Source organism: Mandrillus leucophaeus, unplaced genomic scaffold (genome assembly GCF_000951045.1).
Source record: "Mandrillus leucophaeus isolate KB7577 unplaced genomic scaffold, Mleu.le_1.0 Scaffold190, whole genome shotgun sequence".
NCBI classification, from domain to species: domain Eukaryota; kingdom Metazoa; phylum Chordata; class Mammalia; order Primates; family Cercopithecidae; genus Mandrillus; species Mandrillus leucophaeus.
Genome location: NW_012101921.1, coordinates 4,672,482 through 4,681,123, shown reverse-complemented (window position 1 = coordinate 4,681,123; position 8,642 = coordinate 4,672,482). Strand labels below are relative to the sequence as shown.

General features: G+C 43.6%; 1 pseudogene across 1 annotated transcript; it reads left to right on the top strand.

The window, feature by feature from the left end:
* The first annotated feature begins 6,614 nt into the window (after positions 1 to 6,614).
* LOC105538363 lies at positions 6,615 to 7,890 on the top strand (annotated as a pseudogene). The gene has a single exon (XR_001005885.1). The product of XR_001005885.1 is annotated as an uncharacterized LOC105538363 (transcript).
* The last annotated feature ends 752 nt before the right edge of the window (positions 7,891 to 8,642 follow it).

The following is an 8,642-nucleotide window of genomic DNA, read 5'->3' as shown; positions in this document are numbered from 1 at the left end:
GGGGCCGGGAGCGGGAGCGGAGGAACCGAGTCCGGCTTGGCGGCGCCATGGCGCCCTGACACCCTGCGCCTTCCCGGTTTCCCTCGGCTGACTCAGTCGAGATGCGCTCGGGCGTTATGTCTCGAGCGTCGCCCTTTACCTAATCCCTTATGCTTTTATTCTAATCCTACACATTACAGTTAATCTGTAATGATACCGCTTCGGAGGAACCTGTTGCATACGAGGCTCGGCAATTTGTAACCTTGGAAACAGTTTTAAATAAAGATTATAAGAGTGATGTCAACTGTGTTTATTCTCCCCGGGGGGGGGGGTTGGGGGCAAGGCGGTGAGGACGGAGTTTCTGGAGAAGGGGGCGAGGCGCGAGGGGCAGGGCCGAGCGGCGGCCGGGGTCGGGGAAGCGGAGGAGCAGCCAGAGCTGGCTCTAAGTGACTCCAGCCCGGCGCCTGGCATCTTTTGAGTTTTTCTTTTTGGGAAATCGCGTGGTCTTAAACCGCGAGGCATAGGGAGAGGGAAAAGGATTTGCAAAACTTGAGCTCCTGTGTATCCCGAATTAACATTCAGCCGGTCCCTGCGAGCCTGGATCGCTGAAGCTGCGGAGAGAGAAAGGGCGGCTTGCAGGACCCTTGGGCTGCAAGAAGGCAGAGCCGCCTCGGTCCGGTTGCTTTGCGCTTCCAGCTTCCTACTCTACTGAACGCACTGGCAACAGCAGCAACAACCAAAAATTGCCGGCACACCAAAAGCAAAATTAAACATAATTGCTTTTATTTATCTATTGCTTTTATATCATTAAAATATTTTTAGTTACATTGTATAAAATGGCATCCACTCTGATTATTACCTGCCATATCTGTTGATCTGCTCCTTGTGTATTCAGCATAGCAATATTAACAATTAAGAAAAAAAGCACATCTTATATATTGTATCTGTCAAGATATGTTACAATTTCCATTAACAAAAAAACTTTATTCTTGTTGAAGAAGCTATGAAGCATATCTTTCACAAGCACTTTATTAATAATCATAGTTGTCAGAAAGAATTAGATATGCATAGATTGTAGATGCAAAGGAAATATTAGATGCACAGAATAAAATATACAGTGGGATTCAGGCATAACTATTTCTCTTTTTTAAAGTAAATTTTACGGAGGTGAAAAAAAAACCTGTGCTATTAAGCTTACTTAAAAGATGGCTTTGTTGGTTTAATTATACTGTAGTTATTTTATAAATATGTTTCAAAGGAAGCTTGCCATATTGCATGTCAATGAGGACTGTAAAGAAAAGCGCACAAAAGCTAATGCATACCAAATACTAAATTTTAGTCATTAGCATTCCTATTTATTACAAACTAAAGGAACCTATTAACAGACAAGAATTTCTATTTAGCTAGCATTACAATGTTTGGCTATTAAAATAAAAAGGGCAAAGTATATATGTATTTTTCCCCCCTTGGAACTATATGTTCTTTTTTTCCCCCTAAAAGCTTACGGAAAGATTGGGAGATATTTCTGATTGGGGAAACTCGATTCTCTGATGGGAATGGGCCAGAGGGCCCAGAACACCTCGCTTTAGTGGTGCAGCTTAATGCTATTCATTCGGAAGCTGCAACGGTTCGGCGCTGGGACTCTGCAGCCTGCGGAGTGCTGTGTAGTGCCCACAGCCTGTGAGGGGCCCTTTGTCTTTAATTTGTGTCATGAGCATATGCAAATTATTAATTGTTTTTCCTCGAAGGGAGGGAGTGGGTAGTGATGGTAATACTGCTTTTGTTTGGATATTAAAATTTCCTTAAATGCTCCCAAGGCGGGGATACTTCTCCCAATGCGGATTCCCCTAGTAGAAAATCCCACCGCTACAGTGAACAGATGGGTATTAATTCTAGAAACATGCACATAGAGATTTGTATCATTTCAAAAACTTTATTTGAACAAAGGTGGCATTGCTGCTCTCACATCAGAAGTAAATAAATACAGAAATTTATTTTTTCTGAATATCAATTTAAGAGGGGAAAAGACTTTTCAGCTATCCTTACTTTTAGAAACTTTATATTTTGCTTCTTAAAATGAAAGCAGATTTTCCCCCCCTAATTGGGCAGGGCAACAATTTAAGGAACTGAAATGAAATATTTGAAATAAGAAAGGGTTACTATGAATTATGTTAAGTGAGTTTTGTGTATTTTTAAGGGAAAAAATAGAGCTTGTTAAACTCTGCATTTGCCAAGTGACTCAAAGCACAGGTTCTTCTGGACTGACATTTGGCTCTGACAGGATGTATTCTGCCTGCTTGGGGGACTCTTTGCATTAAAAGATTGAAACTTTTTTTTTTTGAGACGGAGTCTCGCTCTGTCACCCACGCTGGAGTGCAGTGGCCGGATCTCAGCTCACTGCAAGCTCCGCCTCCCAGGTTCACGCCATTCTCCTGCCTCAGCCTCCCGAGTAGCTGGGACTACAGGCGCCTGCCACCTCGCCCGGCTAAGTTTTTGTATTTTTAGTAGAGACGGGGTTTCACTGTGTTAGCCAGGATGGTCTCGATCTCCTGACCTGGTGATCCGCCCGTCTCGGCCTCCCAAAGTGCTGGGATTACAGGCTTGAGCCACCGCGCCCGGCCAAAAGATGGAGACTTTTAAAGATTCTTCCCTGAAAGGCCCACATGAAAATAATTGGCATCACAAGGAAGGAAGGGAATTTCTGAATCCCTGATTTAAAAATGAAAATCTCTTCATCACAAGTCATTAACATGTGCAGATCTCATGCAAAATCTTAGATTTCAATAGCAAAATTGGCTGTGTGGGGTTGGCGAGGCTAGGTATTCTTTCCCCTGTGACTACCTGGGCAGAAACAAGAGAGGGAAGATGTAATGATTCCTACACCAAACTCTTCCCACTGGGAAATAGTATAAGTTACTTTAGTAGGAAATAAGCTTGGATGCCTCAAGGCTGGCAACTGTAGAGCAAAATGTGAATGTTCTCCATTTCTCTCCCACTATATCTGGATGCGGTGTCAACTCCCAAATCTCTAAAGCATATTTGATACAGAGGTGGGGAAAATGGCTTTGCCAGCAAAGGCTGCATCTACACAATTGTTTGGATAATTCAGCTCCTATTCCTCCAAATTAACCAGTCTGATGTTTCCTGCATGGCACCCAGATTATCCAGATGGACCCATCCACTTCCTTCCCAACCTACATCGTTGGTACGACCTTCATTGAATACTGAATCCAGACACTATTAGTAGCCAAGGAGGAGAAGGCTGCTTCCCATGTATTCACACCAAAGTGGTTTAGATCTCAGTGTGAGTGAGAGCTAACCCAGTTTTCAGTGCCTTAAATCTCATTTTAAAGAGGAGATTAGGAAAGACTATCTCAGTGATGCAGAGATAAGATAGAGACCCTTTTTTCAAGGAACTAACACTTGTTGGGGAGAAAGATGTACCCCGTTCAGGACAGCACAGAACAATGCTGTTTTATGGGTGTCCTGGTTGGGCGCACAACCATGGGAGAAATCTTAGAAGGCTTCCTGGAAGAGATGGGGTTTGAGCTGAGCATAGAGAGTGTGATTCTAGATGGCAAAGAGTATGACTTCTAAACAAACTTGCTATCCAGGTAAGATATTATGTCAGGTCTGACATAAGGTAGGCATTTAAAAGTGCCTACTTGAATGAATATGTTACGTGGAAGTCTGATCATAAATTCCTCTAAACATTTCTCCTTAGGATGGCCTGCCTGCAGCGTTAACCTGAAATTTGCTTATTAATCTCCCACTTTAATGTATCTTTCCACTCTTTCAAGGACAGGGGAGCTCAGTTTGAGATGGGAATGTCTAGAGCCGATTAAATGATGCCCATTGCTACCATGCAGTGGGTGACGTTTCTTGCTCAGAGGAGACTTTTCCATGGGCAAATGTTCCCTGAACTGATGTCCTGTTTACATTCTTGCAAGAATGAGGGGATTACTGCAATTCTAAGGAGTTTTGTATTTTAACAAATCTTCCTCTTGTGGTAGCAATTTAACATTTTGTTTGAAACATCCCACAATGCAAAATGGTTAAAGGGGGCTTGTTAGGTTTTTAAATAGAGCAGAGAAGAATCCACTGTAAACAGCTTCTGGATTAAAAACAAGGAAACCTGCTACTGCCACTAATTAGTGCGTAAAGTACCTCACCCAAACCAGCTTTGCTTTTTCTCACTGAAAGACAGAGACAATATTGGCTACCCTTGTCTATACGACAAGGTTTTTGTTTTTGTTCTTTAAAGACAAAACAATAGGAAGGTAGGATTTTACATAGCTCTAGCCTCCAGCAATTACAGGATTCGTGTGATATTAATCAATTATGAACAGTTTCTTTTCACACCAGGGAACAGATGCTTATTAGCTTGAGCTTTAAGACACAAATTTTAAAATTACAGCAACTAAGAAAATAAAGAATACTGGCACAATGAGAAATCTGTACCCATATTGTCTGTTCTTTAGAACATGTTTTTATGCTTTAATAGCTTTTTGGGTCTGGGACATGCAATCCACACTGGGACACAGCAGAGATTTGCTCTTCAGAAAGTGCCTTAACTGAGTAAAGTGTTGCCAGGCTCTATTATGGGTCCTGCCTCAAGCAGAACATTGCACATCTCATTCTCCCTGGAGGATCTCTTCCACTTTTCCCTCACCTCCACCGCTGATCCAGAGATCTGACTTTCATCTTCTTCTCCTTTTTTCTCTCCTAAACATGCCACTGTTTCTTCCTAAACTAAACTTGTTGATGTGAAAGTCAACAAGTTGAGGGTAATTCAATTTCAATAATAAGCAGATGGCTTGTGAGTTCCTGAGACCCAAGTAAAGGCCCTTCCATGGGAAGCACCTAATTCGAAAGGAGGAAACACCAAGAATTAAGAACTCTGCAAGGAGTCTGACTGAAGAGGAGCTAGCTTCCAACCCCTCCTTCCTGCACCACCCCTCCGAGTTCATCTGAGGGAAGCTCACTTTCCCAAGAGCCCATCTTTTCCTGGTTGTAAATGTGTTCATTTCCAATGTACACAGGCTAAACATATGGCAGAACAGTGTGAAGAGGGAAGTGTGTCCATTAGCACATTCAGGGACACAGTCTGAGATGTACATTCAACAAAGAGCTTCTTGTATCTGAGTCCTGTACCACAGCATTGCGCCAATGAAAGCTGAACTGACCTCAGTTTGTGTGGGCAGTGTGCGTGCGTGCGTGCGTGTGGTATATTTCACAAGGCCAGACAAATTCAGGCTACTCTGTTAAAGTGTCTTGGTATAATGGAGGAAAAAAGTATTGGATGACCTCGTATGTGTTAAAGAGGAGGAGGAGCTCCCAGAGATTAGAAAATGAAGAGGAGCTGGAATTTTATTTTAATTAGTCTCACATTCCCTGGAGAGCTTTTCTGAGAATATGATCTTCTTTCCCATTTACTTTTCTGCAGCAAAGTCTGGAGACTCACCAAGCTGAGGAGGAAGAGGGGAACATCTCAACCCAAGCTGAATTCTGAAGAACACTGGCCCCCACCTTCCAGAAATCCTAAATCACATAGAGGGAAAGTTTCAGCCAGGTCACCAAGAATGAACCAGAAGCTGAGTCTATTACTCCAATTTTCACATTAACCAGGAGACACATTGAAAATTATTTTCTTGAGTGAGAGACTGAAATTTTGGCTCAAGGGTGTTTCTGTTGGGTCTTCTCTTGATATGGCACGTGAGGACTGCATCCCAGGTCACATCTGCAGCCACTCCCAGATTACACTGCAAGGGAGGGTAGATTAGGAGTAGATAGGGAGTAGAGGGGTCTGCAGACACAGCGAAAGCAGCAAGCTGGTGTAGGAAAACCCAGAAAATATGTCTCAGAGACAGCCAGTGGCTGCACATACAAAAGGAAGGCACCTACCTGGAAGACAAGGGGTTATGAAGTTCTGCCCAGAGTCACAGCGCTGACGTCCTCAGAAGGTCTCCAGCCCTCTGTAGCAATCTATAGTATGCGTCAGTATGGTTGAAAAAGCTGCTTCTATCAAGTTTAACAACTTTCTGGTGTAACTTCTGAGAGGGCTGATTGCTTATTCATGCGGAAGCAAGACGCCCAGTTCATTTTGCCCGTTTTTGCTACTCTTTGTTGGGTTTGGGAGGCTGTTACGGTAGCTGCAAATGGCTTCTCAAGTGACATTTGCTGACATTCAGTGAAGTACATTTATCAGTATTCGCCAGCTCACCTCTCTACACATGCAATCCATTTTGTTTTGTTCTTCATAGCAAACTCCTTTCCGACACCCATGCCCTGAAAATGATAAATGGCAAGGTGGCATATTTCTCAAGCTGCACTCAAATGTCACTGTGAAAAATCTTTAATGGACTAAGTGTAGCTTTTCACGTTACAACTTGTCAGGTACTGAGAAATTCTAGAGTTTCTCTTTAATCCACAAGTCTTTGGAACCACACATCTGCAAGCAGAGACTAATTATAAGCTGCACCAGTCAGACCTGGGCAAGCAGAAACCAAGGAGAAAACATCTGATATCAGCTAATTCTTTATTATTATTATCATCATCATCATCATCATCATCATTCCATTTTTGCTCCTTCCTTTCCTACTCAGATTGCTTATGAGGTATGAGCAATCTGTGACCAGGCCACCATGCAGGCCTATAATCTACTCATACACCCAGCTTTCTCCGTAATGGCTTTATTCTTTTCCTCCAAGGTTCAAAATCACCATGACTTCTCCCCCGCGGGGGGCAGTGGAGGGGGGAACTGACTCTGAATCATAAATCCTGACTCCCAAATATTGGCCATAATTGGGAAGGTGAGAGGTATCTCATATGTCTGGGTGGAAGAGTCTCCTTTCTCCCTGGTGATTCATTTTCAGAACACATGGCCATCTTTCCAATGGCTTTGAGTTTCACATCACCACTGGAAAGACCTGCCAGTTTCTTCCTGTATGCCTGTCCACTGCCATGCTACTCACAGGATGGTGGCTTATGGGCACTCACTCACCCTTCAACATGACTTGTTCACTCCAGTTCTCCCTTTCCAAATGTTCTCAATCCCCTGGTCCATGCCCCAAGGGGGATTCGGCTTTGCCCACCAGCTATGTTCTGAATATTTGTGTCTTCCCCAAATTAATATGTTGAAACTTAATCACAAATGTGATGGTGTAAGAAGGTGGGGACTTTGGGACTTTATTAGGTCATGGAGGGGGAACCTCATAAAAGAGGCTGCCTTGCCCCCTCCATCATGTGAAGCACCATCTGTGAACCAGGAAATGGGCTCTCACCAGACACTGATCCTGCTGGTTCCTTGATCTCAGACTTTTCGGTATCCGGAACTGTGGGATACACATTGCTGTTGTTTATGAGCCACCCAGTTTAAGGTGTTTTGTTACAGCAGCCCAAAGGGACTAGGCCACCACCATAGTCAGGGAAGAGCTGGCTGATTTGTGCGTGTCTGTGCTGTGTCCCAATGAAAGCACAATAATCAATGAACATTGATTCTGCAATCGATGTTTGAAGGTCAAAGGAGTTGGGAAAGGGGGTCTCCTGAAGCCAAAGAAAAGCATTGTACTCCCCAAAACTGTGCCAGCCAGGTTTACCTTTCACAAGATGCTACAGATTGAGATGCGTTGGTTTTACTTCTGGCTCTTTAAGCCCCACTCAAGCTCTAATTTTGATATCTCCTTCAAGACACCTTAGTTTGGGCCCCTCCCAGGCTCCCTTCTGTTTTTGTTCTTTTTTTCTAACATCATCCTTGGCTTTTCTTCTCTTTTAGGTTTGACCTCCTGTCTCTTGGGTTGAGAAACCGTCCGCTCTGACTCCTGGCCTACTGTGACCCCTCCAAAGCCCTCTGTACAGGTCTTTGGTCACACAGAGACTCAACAATCTAATAATCTAAAATTGTAAATGCCACAATTTGTGTGTGTGTTTATTGTGTCTCAGTTTTGAGTTCTTTTTGAAATCTTTTAGTTATTCCAGAAGGGATATGATAAAGAAAAGAAATCAGTTATACTCCCAGTGGCCAGGCATGGTAGGGCAGAAAGAGTGTTGACATTCACTACCCCTGCAAGGGCAGAGGGCAGAGGACCCCAGGTTAACTACCTAGAGATGAGACGGATCCTGGATTAACTCAGGCCCTGGGATACCTGCACCAATTGTTCTCAGCAGGTCGAGACATCACAGAAGAAGAGAAGACATGTCAACTCTCTACCATAGTGTCTTAGCCCTGGAGATACTATTGGAGAGTGACAAGAGGCAGCAAACAGGGTTCTATTCATAGTGGCCATGGTTTCCCCAAGCAGAGAACATATTCAACCAAAGGGACTTCAGTGAAGCTTTTCCTAATCTGTGCTCTGAAATGGCTAAGTAAAAGAGAGCTGTCTAGAGTGTATGAGAATGTCTTTAAAGGCAACCTTGCATTAACTATTGCATGCAGACTGTAATTACGGGCTAAAAATGAAGGCTGTTTTATTTGTTGGGTGAGACCCTTGCAGAGCACCCCTGCACATGTACACACACACTTTCTCTCTCTCTCACACACACCACACACACACACAAAACCAACCCTATCCCAGGGAACCGAACAGTCACAGATCTCATCTGGAGTCCAACCCCTAATCCAGGTGTTGTGATCATCACGTGAGAGACAGCAGAATCTCCACCAA